This window comes from Pteronotus mesoamericanus, unplaced genomic scaffold (assembly GCF_021234165.1).
Source record: "Pteronotus mesoamericanus isolate MK-2021 breed Mesoamerican mustached bat unplaced genomic scaffold, CSHL_Meso_final contig_100, whole genome shotgun sequence".
NCBI classification, from domain to species: Eukaryota; Metazoa; Chordata; class Mammalia; order Chiroptera; family Mormoopidae; genus Pteronotus; species Pteronotus mesoamericanus.
This window is the reverse complement of record NW_026554999.1, coordinates 10,320,004-10,332,564: the sequence shown is the minus strand read 5'-3', so window position 1 is coordinate 10,332,564 and position 12,561 is coordinate 10,320,004. Positions and strand designations below refer to the sequence as shown.

At 35.4% G+C, this 12,561-nt stretch overlaps 1 pseudogene; it reads left to right on the top strand.

The window, feature by feature from the left end:
- The first annotated feature begins 7,941 nt into the window (after positions 1 to 7,941).
- LOC129074044 (40S ribosomal protein S23-like) lies at positions 7,942 to 8,858 on the top strand (annotated as a pseudogene).
- Positions 8,859 to 12,561: the final 3,703 nt, after the last annotated feature.

Below are 12,561 nucleotides of genomic sequence, written 5' to 3'. Positions count from 1 at the left end.
AAAATAAAGTACCTAGGAATAACCTTAATGAAAGAGGTAAAGACCTGTACTTGGAAAACTACAGTACACTAAAAAAAGAAATTAAGGATGATACGAACAAATAGAAGCATATATCTTGTTCATGGATTGGGAGAATTAACATCATTAAAATGGCCATACTACCCAAAGCAATCTATAGATTCAATGCGATCCCTATTAAAATACCAATGACATCTTTCACATATTTAGAACAAATATTTCAAAATTTTATATGGATCCATAAACAAACCTGGATAGTTGCAGCAATCTTGAGAAAGAAAAACAAAGTAGGAGGGATCACAATACCTGATATTAAACTAGACTACAAGGCCATTCTAATCAAAACAGTCTGGTACTGGCATAAGAACAAACACATAGATCAGAGAAACACAATAGAGAGCCCACAAATAAACCTATGTTTCTTTGGTCAGTTATTATTTGACAAAGGGGGCAGAAACATAAAATGGCATGGAGAAGCCTCTTCAATAATTGGTGCTGGGGTTTCTGGAATGGTACCTGCAAAAAAAATAAAACTAGGCTACCATATACCATACACCAGAATAAACTCAAATTTGATAAAAGACTTAAACGTAAGCTGTGACACCATATAAGTTCTAGAAGAAAACATGAGCAGGAAAATTTCAGATATCCACCGAGCAATATTTTTGCTGTTATGTTCTCTAGGGCAAGAAAAATAAAGGGAAGAATAAACAAATGGGACTATATCAATTAAAAAGCTTCTGCATGGCCAAAGAAAATATCATCAAAATGAAAAGGGAACCAACCATATGGGAAAACATATTTGCCAATGGTATCTTGGACAAGGGTTTGATCTCCAAAATATATAAAGAACTCATATGACTCAATGCCAGGAAGACAAGCAATCCAAGTAAAAAATGGTCAAAGAACCCTGAACAAACACTTGTCCTTCTTTGTAAGGAGGACATACAGAGGGCCCATAGGCATATGAAAGGATGGATGCACATCACTAGCCATAAGATAAGTGCAAATTAAAACAACAATGAGATACCACCTCACACCAGTCAAATGGCCATCATTAACAAATTAACAAGCAAGTGTTGGCAAGGATGTGGGGAAAAGGGAACCCTGGTGCACTGTTGGTACAAATACAGACTGGTGCAGTCACTGTGGAAAACAGAACTGCCTTTTTGCTCCAGTGATTCCACTGCTAGAACTATACCCTAAGAATCCTGAAACACCAGTTCAAAAGAACTTAGACATCTCTATGTTCATTGCGGAGTTCTTTACAACAGCCAAGTGCTAGAAACAGCCTAAGGGCCCATCAGTAAATGAATAGGTTAAAAAACTGTGGTACATTTACACAATGGAATACTACGCAGCAGAAAAAAGAAAGAACTCCTACCTTTCGCTACAGCATGGATGGAACTGAAGAATATTATGCTAAGTGAAATAAGCCAGGTGGTAAAAGACAAACACTGTATGATCTCACATATAAGTGGAATCTAATGAACAAAACAAACAAATAAAGCAAAATAGAACTAGTGGTATGGAAACAAGGAACAAACTGACAGGGACCAGAGGAGTGAGGGGAGGGGGAATAAGGGAAGAAGGAAGGGGAAGGCCTAGTTAAAAACAAGTATAAATGACCCATGAACATGGACAGGAAACCAGGTGGGGATTGACTGTGTGTGCAGGTGGTCAGGGTGTGGGGGGAGGGACAGAGGAAAGCAACAGGAGAAAATTTGGACAACTGTAACAGAACAATTTAAAAAATAAACATATGAAAAGAAAAAAAGATGTTATATATCTACATTGGAATATTATCCATAAAAAATGAAATCTTACTGTTTTCAACAACACAATACTGAGAGGGTATTATGCTAAGTGAAATAAGTCAGAGAAAGACAAATGACAAATTATTTATATGTGAAGTCTATAACACCAAATTAAACAAACAAAACAGAAACACTCTCATAGATAAAGAGAACAAACTAAGGATTGCCAAAACGGAAGAGGCTTTAGGGGTCTGAGTTAAAAAGGGAAGCAATTAAGAAGTGCAAGTTGGTATTTACAAAATAATTCCAGGGATATAAGGTGAAGCATAGAGAATATAGTCAGCACTAGATTTATCGAGGCCAGAATGTCATAGTTATATCCACCTGAAACTAATATAATATTGAATGCCAATGTAATTGAAATATAAAATTAAAGAGCAAAAAATAAATATAATAAAAAAATTGTGACTACTTAATGAAATATAAAATGAGATATTCTTTTTAAATTACACCTTGGTTAAACAAATTGACAAAACATGGCTATTGTCCAGTAAGTCCAGCTAGGTCAACAGCTGAAACAGATCATTTAGAAAGAGAAAAATTTTGGCCTGAGTTTACATAATTATAAAGAGAAATAATTCACCACTTTTGTGTATCTGAAATGTAGAGTATACTAATTATTTCTTCAGAAAATCACATGGGAAAAATATTTTATGCACAAGTCAAAACTGGTTTTCATTCTGAATGATCATTTTTCAGCATCTGTATAGATCCAATTTACCAACTTGTCAATATTTCAACTTCGTATTTTACTATGAAAATCTGGCTATTCAAAATATACTGCTAGATCTTCCACTTGTTGAATGCTTAGATATGCCAGATACCACTCATATTCTCTCATACATATAATGCTGATTTAGTCTGTGTTACATTCGTTTGTGAAGGATATTTTACTTATTTCACCCTTAGACAGAGGCTGGAGGTGTTAAGCAGCTTGTCCAAGGTTGTACTGTAAGAAAATCGTAGAATTGAACTGCAAGTGCACATCCTCTGACTTCAAAAACCTTACATCACACTGCCTCCTTCAATTTCAGGAAATTCCAAGTGCCCTGAATTTACTTTATTTACTATTGCTTTCAACTCACTTGTTTAATAAGTTAATGCATAGAGAAGATAAAAGGCATTTTTTAATTAGGCACTGTGAATACTATTGGATCGTTTATATTGTACCATTCCAAATGTGTTTCTGAACTATCTTCTGAAAGTGAAAGTGAAAGATATTTTGATTTATTATTATTTCAATTTAGGGTAATATATTTTAGATATTCTTAATTTTTCTTTAATAACCAGTTTGCAACTATTATTTTATGGTTAATTCAATATTTGCTAAACATCTATGAGATTCATGTCCTAAGCATCCAAAACTGCTTTCTATACAACTTTATACAGTTACTATGAAATCTGCTATAGAGTTGGCCCTGGATTTTCCTGTACATACATGTCACAGAGAACCACTCTAAGTTCTTACATTTTTACCTATCGCATCTGTCTTTCATGGTGAGTGAACTGAAAGTGGAGTTGATGGTTCATAAAATCCCTGAAGTAAATCCACTTCAGGTTGCTCTCTTATTTCATTTTTGCAAGAACATATTTTACAGAGGCCACCAAAGTCATGTTTTCATTTGGTGTGAATCAAAAACAGATAAAATATAAAATATGAAATATGGCAATATAAAAATCTAAATATCTTGTTGATGTGCCACTTAACAAAGCTATTTATAATTTCATGCTTTACTGGGAGCTACCACATGCCACATTTTTAGATTTGTTTGTGGATAAAGGAAAGTCTAAAAAATACTCAATTAACCTTTGTGTAAGAAACAGTGTGATATATGGAAAAAGTACGGACTAGTTGTGTGTTTCAGCACCCTCTTGAAAACTTAACCTTCCCAAATGCCAATCTTTTTGGTTGTAAAAACATAAAAATTTGGTTTTGCATGGTTGTTGTGAGATAACATAGGTTAAAGTGCATAGCAAGTGACTGAGGAATAATAGAAACATTCTTCAACAGAAACCTCTAAGTAATCACAAATTAACAAAAATCTAACAATGTGAATAATAAAAATCATTTAAGTACATTTTATACATATTATCACCACAACAGTGCAATGATGAAAACAGAGCAATTTCACATTTTATAAAAAAAATAAGAAACAAAGTTTACCTAAATTGAGAGCAACATGATGATAATATAATAGTTAGAATTAATGTTTAGCCTTTTTTAGAACATTTTCAACACTTCTAAAGTAAATCCCCATACTCATTAGCAGTCACTATTTCTCCCAAATCCTCCTTCTATCTCTAAGCAACTGTTTATCTACTTTCCATCTCTATAGAGATTGCATATACTAGATATTTCACGCAGAGTCATACAATGTGAGGTGTTTTCTTGTTGTTGTTGTTGTTTTTACTAGCTTCTTTCACTTAGTATACAGTTCAAGGGTTCATCCATGTTGTAGTATGTATCAGTACTTCATTCCCCTTTTATTGACAAATCTATTACATTCTATAAAACATACCATATTTTATCTATTTTTCAGTAGATGAGCATTTGGGTTGTTTTCACTTTTTGGCTATTACAAATACTGTATAATAAAGATCATGGCTCCATTTTTGCATGTTTGACTTGTGACAGCTTTTAAGGCTTACTCCTCCCTGTCCCCTTTCAGCCCTTCATCTGGGAAAGCTAATAAGAAATCCCAGGTGCTCGCTTCTTCAGTATCAGAGGGACGTTCAGGCCATGCACAGGAACCCTCATCTCAGCTCTCCCCCTACCCATCACATAGCCCCCAAGCCAACCTCCTTCCTCTGCTCTTTCAAGGCAATTTAGACTTGATTGGAGCCACCCTACTCTCCCCCCAAAAACTACATGTTAGTAATGTTAGTAACACACCCTTCCATACCCTTTGGGGTGTATGTGCATGTGTGTGTGTGTGATTATTAGTCTCAAATATGAACCAAATTTTGGATGGGGATCTATCTACCCCTGCAAGATCGTACAAAACATACTACTGTAACATTCATGTACAAGTTGTTGCTCAAAGACATATTTTCAATCTTGACTATATACTTAAGAGCAGAACTATTGGGTCATATGATAAGTCTATGTTTAACTTTTTGAGAACCTACCAAGTGATCTCCAAACTGGTTGTGCTATTTTCCCTGTCCAACAGGAATGTATGGGGTTTCCAATACCTTTATATCCCTGGCGAAACTTATCTGTCTTTTTATTACAGCTACCTTAGTTGTGCGTGAAGTGGTACCTGATTGCGGTTTGCATTTGCATTTCCCTAATGACTAATGATGCTGAGTATCATTTCATGTGATCATTAGGAAATTGTATACCTTCTTTGAAGAAATGTCTATTCAAATCCTTTGCCTATTTTTAAATTGGGTTTTCTTTTTGTTAAGAATTCTTTATATATTCTTGATACAGTTTCCTTATCAGATAATTTGCAATTTTTTTTCTCATTTTGCCGGTCTTTGAACTGTCTTCATAGTATGTTTTGAAGCACTAAAGACCCATTCAAAAACTTCAACCTTCAGCTCATTGATTCTTAGTATGTTATAAGGCCGTGATCTGCAGGAGTTCAGAAATGTTTTCTACCAAGGCCAAATTGGCACTTCCAGCAAAACTGTGGTTTTGTTAGTAGAAGGAAGGAAAAAGTGGTTGAAGTAGCAACTAGAATACCACATAGGGCAAAGGGATGAATCAGTAAATCACTATCATAGTTCCTCAGAATCAATGTTTTCTCTCAGAAGTCTGATACAATCTTAGGCTTCCATTGCTCTTTATTTCCAAAATCCTACACAACCTGTGTAATGTCTTCCTTTCACTCTCCAGCCACGGGACCAAAAATAGCTCATCTGAATCAATAATTGATAACTTCTACATTCCACCAAGCTTTCTTCAGTCTTGCATCATTGTTACAAAGTCCCTGCTATAACCTATGGGAAATTTTTCATGATAGTTTACTCACCTCTTCTTAACAAATTGCAAAATAGTGATATAGAAATGGTCTGTATAGTAATCATCTTTAGATAGAGAACTAGAAAGATAAAAGTATAAATAAGAAAATAGTACAAGCATTGAACATAACTCACTTTAGATCATGAATGTCACTGGATGTTTTATTCAGTGGAAGTATAATTTCCACTGAATGAGATTATGATCTCTTATAATTTTCCAACTTTGCTGTTTAATAATGACTGTTCAATGGAAAAGATGGGACTATGAACAAATTGTTATTCCACTTACTATTTATATCACTTATTTGCTCAATAAATATATATCAAGTATTTACTTACTGAGTACAAGACCCTTGCCCTCAGTGAGTTCACAGTTAAGAGGTAAATAAGTGATCACCACATTCAAACGTGCTGTTTATATATGAGGAGACTAAGGTTCAAAAAGGTGTAGTCTCAGGAGCATAAGGTATATTAATTAAATATTGATCTTGTCTTCTTTTACTTCATTTTATTCCTTTTGGATTTAGACTCCATTACAGTGTTTATATTGTAGTTTCTTTAGTTTTGATTTTTAAATACAAATTTAATTTGAGGTATTTATATCAAATATCCAATTAAAAATATTCCTACTTAATGGGTTCCTGAAATACTTAGACTTTTTACATGATTACTTTTTTGGTGTCTACATTCAAATTTTCACAGCTTATCATAGAAACTATAGGATATGTTAACGCATGTGTTGCATAGAAAGCGTGGAAGTGAGGCAGTACCATGACAACATCACAAAGTTATACTATCTCTACATTTGCTTTAGGAAGACATAACAATTAGATATATTTTAGAAACTAATATGTTAACACAGAGGTGTCTTTTTAGAGTAAAAAAATCTATAAAATTAAAAACTGAATAATTTATTCAAAATGTATATAAATGAATATTTGAAATAAATTACAAATATTTTTCCAAAATGCACTTGATAATTTCTAAATCATTTATAATTTCCATTATTATCCAAGTTAAAAGTAGGCAGAAATGTTAGTTTTTTCTGAATTTAAATATTTTGATCTCCCCAAAACTGCCATCGCCTTCCTGGAATTTATCCAGTCATGTCTGTCCTCTCAGTCAATAAGGGGAAAGGTAGAAGCAAAGGGCAGCGTAAAAGAGGACCAGTGCTCTAATCTTGCATGACAATTTGATCTTAGAGACATACCATACACTCAGTCAACTGTGCCTGTTTCTCTATGAGCACTATTAAGGTTACTGAAATGTGACATCACCCTGGCTGCTGACGCGAAGGGCAAAGATCGGTTACAATACAAAAGCCCACATTAGGTCATGTTTCAAGAACAAATACAGAAATTTTTATATCATCAGATGGTATCTTCTAGATAATAGCCACAGATGGTGTCGTTTCCTACTATGAATCATCCCTTTATCAGTTGTTTACTGCTCTTGTTTACCACTATATTTTTTATGCTATGCAATGCCCAGGTCCTCATCAGTGTCGTGTAATTACTCTGTAATGCACCTTTTTCATGGTCATGCAAAAACAAGGGCACTAAAATAATGTAACAGTTGTAAACGAGGTGTAAACAGTAAGGGAAGGTCACTCCTAGAAACTAACACTAAAGTAAAGGTTGTAAATGTTGCTATTGAATTTCTGTTTGTGCCTCTCATTTAAGGAATGCTGGATTTGCTGCAGATAACAGGTTTCACTTTTGGAATAAATATTTCCGCTTAATCTAATGTTTCAGTCTATTTAGCATGTTTTCTATTAATCTTGCTATTCATTAACATATTCAAGAAAACTTTCTTATTTTCAGCCAGATTCCTGGATTTATGCCATGAACCCTACAGGTATCTCAGACTACATCAACACGATACAAATCCACATATACACAAGAGAAAAACTACTGAATCCAAATTGAAATTCAATTAATATCATGGTAACATAGCATAATTAAAATGTATTTACATGGAAGATATTAGCCTATGAAAGATATTACTACTTAATCTATTTGAGAATGTAATATGAGAATACATAAAAGGATTTTGGTACAGGTTATACCCTGTATAACATTTGATAATTTGGGGGAAAGTCTGATACATCTTTTTTAAAATTCTGAAGTAGCTTAAGATGTGCAACATCAAAAGCATATTCGAAACACAGGTGTGTAAAGTGCCACGTGATAAACAACCAAGGTTTTTTTAAACTGGTAAAGTACTTGTATATCATTTTGTAATTTCAAATCAGGCTTTTGAAATATCCTGCCTTCATTGAATTGTTATAAATTCACAGCGCCTTATTTTCAAACACAGACAATAAAATACACCCAGATAAGAGTAACAAAATGTTTACTTTTAATGGAATTTCAGTTCCAGAAATGGAAATAAATGTACTTTCTGGAAATAACACCTTTAATATATGTTGTGGAGAAGAATTTTATATAGTACACCAAGTACACAATTATAACTAGAATTATACTTGTCTCATAGTCACACTTACCCAGTTTAAAGACACAGATGCTCAGTGGCTGTGGCTCCTTCCTGTGCTGCTTCTTTCTTTTGCTCAGGTCTGTGGCACCAGCAGGACTGGCAAGTGTCACAGTCTATGTACTGCCAGAAAGCTCCAGATCCATCCGAAGACCAGAAGGGGCATGATAAACAGTCCAAAAAAGCCCTTTTGGGCACAGCCCTGAAGGTCATCCATTTTGGAGTAACTTCACACAGAAGAGAATAGTGCTGGTAAAAGCAGGGGTTGAAGCCAAATGGCCAAATTCTGCCCTCAAGAAGTATGTCAGGGTCCTGATGAACAAGAATGGCAAAAAAAAAAAAAAGAAAAAGAAAGAAAGAAAAAGAAAAAAAAAAGAGAGCACAGTCTTTGTACCCAATGATGGTGGTTTGAATTTTACTGAGAAAAATGATAAAGTTCTGGTTGCTGGACTTGGCAACAAAGGTCATGCTATTGGTGACATTCCTGGAGTCTACTTTAAAGTTGTCAAAGAAGCCAAAGTCTCTCTTTTGGCCTTATGTAAAGGAAGGAAGAAAAGACTAAGATCATATGGTTTTTTTTGTTTTTTTTGGTTTTGCATTCTTTTAATTTATTTTTTCAAATACATTTGTCTTTGCCTACCCCCACCACTTTCCCTTGTCCCCTCTCTCCTGTCCTCCCTCAGCTCTTCCCCTTTGGTTTTGTCCAGGAGTCCTTGCTATATGTTCCTTGACTTTCCCCTTCCCTTCCTTTTCCCCGCCCCTCCTCCCTCCTTCCCTCTTGTCTCTGTTGATTTCTTTTCCTTTCAGTGTTGCTGGTCTTATTTTCCTTGCATCTTTGTATTGTTGGTTAGGTTCCACTTATAGGTGAGATCATATGGCATTTGTCTTTCGCCCCCTGGCTTATTTTGCTTAGCATAAAGATCATATGTTTTGATGGTGAAAACACAGCACTAAATTTTCATATGTCAAAATAAAAAAAGGCTAAGTAAAGGACACAGGTGTTCGATCATATGGACTGTTAAGTCTGTCTGACACAGATTTCTCTGAAATTCACTTTGAGAATCTACAATATCTCTATACTACTATGAAAGCATATGTTTATCTGAATTTTCAAGTAAATTAGAAAAACAATCACTATGTATTTTTAAAGTTAATTCTCTTCAGCATATCTTTTATTTTTAATCTTTTTTCTTTCTTTGACACAAAGTCATTATTTACTCTAGAAAAGCAACCAACTGGTTTTTTTTTAGTTTTAAACATACTTAACATATATTTTGCAAGCCGGATATAGTTTTCAAATTATAAGACTGATAATTGCCAGAGATGATGAGACCTGTCAGAAATTATCCGGATGTAAATAAATGTAAATTATTTTATTACTTCATATATAAATACAATGCCATAGAAAGTACAAAGAAATGCTCTGTATCCATGGGCTTTGGCATCAGAAAACCCTGTCTAAAAATCCCAATAATCTTGTACAAATTATTTACCTTCTCAAGAATAAAAGTCCCATCCCATACACCTACTTCACAGTATTGTTGGGAGGATCATTTGGAAACACAAATGTGAAGAGTAAAGCAAGTGCTGACCCAAAGTAAATACTTAATAACTGTTAAATTTTCTTTTCATCAACAGGCTTAAAGTTATATATGATGGTAAAATAAGTAAATAAATAAATTCAGACTGTAGACTGTTAAGGTAATAAAATAGACTAGTAGGGATTTGTAAGGTCTCCTTCTGTAATTATCTCTCAAAGTAGATATGACTTTCTTTTATAGGTTATGCATGAACCTTACATCTCAACAGACTCAGCTGCCTCTCCATTGACCTTCAATCTCCTATTGTTTTTATGTGTGATTTAATAGCTAGAGGCATGTTGTTTAAGGAACAAAAGAGCTTCTATGCCCAGAGGAATGCAGAGCTCTAGATTCAAATTTACCTTTATAATGTAAGCTTTAAAATTCTTCACTATTGCTGTACCTTCATCATGTTTATCTCCTTAACTTGTAGTTCAAGATACTGGATTCTTTCATATTAATGACTTTCTGTTTATCTCTTACCAGTATGACCAAAAAAAAGAAGCATGGATATAGTATTAAAATGCTTAGTCTTGACTCTGACATTATTCTTAAGCATCAGGTTCAACTTTTGTAAAAGAATAACTACCATGCCTATGTCACAGGAGAAAGTCAACATTCACATGATGTAGAAAATATAATACAGTAAAAATAAAACAATAAGAAACACTTTAAGACAAGTGTGAACTTTAAGAGGGAATTCCAAGCAAATAATAGGGCCAGATTGATGATGTCATGACTGAGGAAGCTCATTCTTTAGTTTTATTATAAACCTAATACAGGCTATCTCTTCTACTACTAAAATAGTTTTCTCTTTACTCACTAAAGTGTCCTAATTTAAGCTCTGAAAGATTTACAACTAGATTAAAGTCAAAATTTACCAATCTACAATACTTTTCACAGGCTATTTCAATGTGTGTGTGTGTGTATACATACAAATATATTCACTTATTTATCTAAAACTATAACTGAGAACCACTTGAAATCTGATGAATGGAAATCCTACAAAAAGGGAAATAAAGAAGAAGCCACATTGAGACTAATAGGAAGGGTGGAGAAGCAGAACAGGCTGGTTACACATTTGGGTAATGGATAAAAATCATGACGGATTTATTGGCTACAGAGGTCTCACCTGAAAAGTGAGGAGTTCCAGCCGCAAAACAGGACCCCAGCCTAGGGTTCCAGAACTAGGAAGAGAAGTCCCAATAACTTCTGGCTGTATAAACCAGTGGAGATTGAGGCTGAGGGAGGAAGAGGGTTTTGGAGTTTCAGGTAATTCCTCTTAAAGGGCCTGCATGAACTTACTAGGACTCACTTCCTCTGAGCTCCGGTGCTGGGGCAATAGCTTGAAAGGCACCAGAGCCATACAAGTAGGAACTGAGTGTTGGCATCAGGGTAAGAGATGGGAGGGGCAGTTTTCTCCCAGACAGAAAGGTTGGCAGAAGCCATTGTTCTTTTGCTGAGCCCTTCTCCCAACAAAGCCGGTTGGTGGACACCATATCTGAGGCTCCATCAACTTGGCTATCACTGTTTGCTCCACCCCAGTGATTTCCTGAGGCCCCACCCCACCCAAATTTTAGGCCCACCCATGCTGTTTCAAAGGGTTTTTCCATAAAAATGTCCTGAGTTGGCTCATCTTTCAGACTTTCCTAAAATTTCTCAAATAAGTAGCATCAGGCCTCTGTATATCCTGTGCCCCATACCTCTAACTAAGTGGCCCCAGGCATATCATTAGCATCAACCTGCCTTAGTTTGCAGCTTGGCCCCTCATGGGCACCTACAAGCCCAGCACAATTCGCAGTCAGCTGCAGACTACTTTGTACTCAGTACCAGTGGTCCTGGGCAGAACAGAGGTGTCAGCTTTGGTCACACCTCTAGGAAGGCCCCAGAGCCAGCACACAGAGTGGACAACTTCAGACCATGTCAAAGCATCACTACCCAACAACTTCCACTAGAGACACGTTCAAGGGGCATACTTAGCAGGCACCAGAGCCTGGCTGAAATAAGCATTGTTATGTGGGGTGGGCCCCTGCACAGATAGTTGATCTTCCTTGGTGGCCAAATCTCAAAGGTCAGTGATCTCAGCCAGTCCTTGAAGCTGATCAGCCTGGGGGCAAATCACTCCCATTGGTATGCCAACAGCAATCAAGGCTCAACTACAACATGATGGTATTCATAGACCACATTGGGTGTACCTCAAGTGTCCAGCTTGTTTGATTGGGGAGGCTGTCACACTGGACCCTACTATATTAGACCACTCTACCAAGCATGGTAAGCATAGCAGCTCTACCTAATACATAGAAAAAAGCACAGGGAGACTGACAAATGAGGAGACAAAGAAATATATCTCAAAAGAAAGAACAGAACTCCAGAAAAAGAATGAAACAAAATGGAGATAAGCAATTTATTTCTCTGTAGGTTATAAGGATGCTCAATGAACCTAGTGAGAACCTCAATAGCATAAAAAAGGATGAGTCAGAAATGAAGGAGACACTAACTGAAATGAAAAATGATTTACAGGGAATCAATAGTAGAATAGAAGAAGCTGAGAATCAAAACAACAATTTGAAATATAAAGAAGTAAAAACAGTCAATCAGAAAAGCAAAAGGAAAACAGAATCCCCCCCCAAAACATGAGGATAGTATACGAATATTCTGGGACAACTTCAAGCACACCAACATTT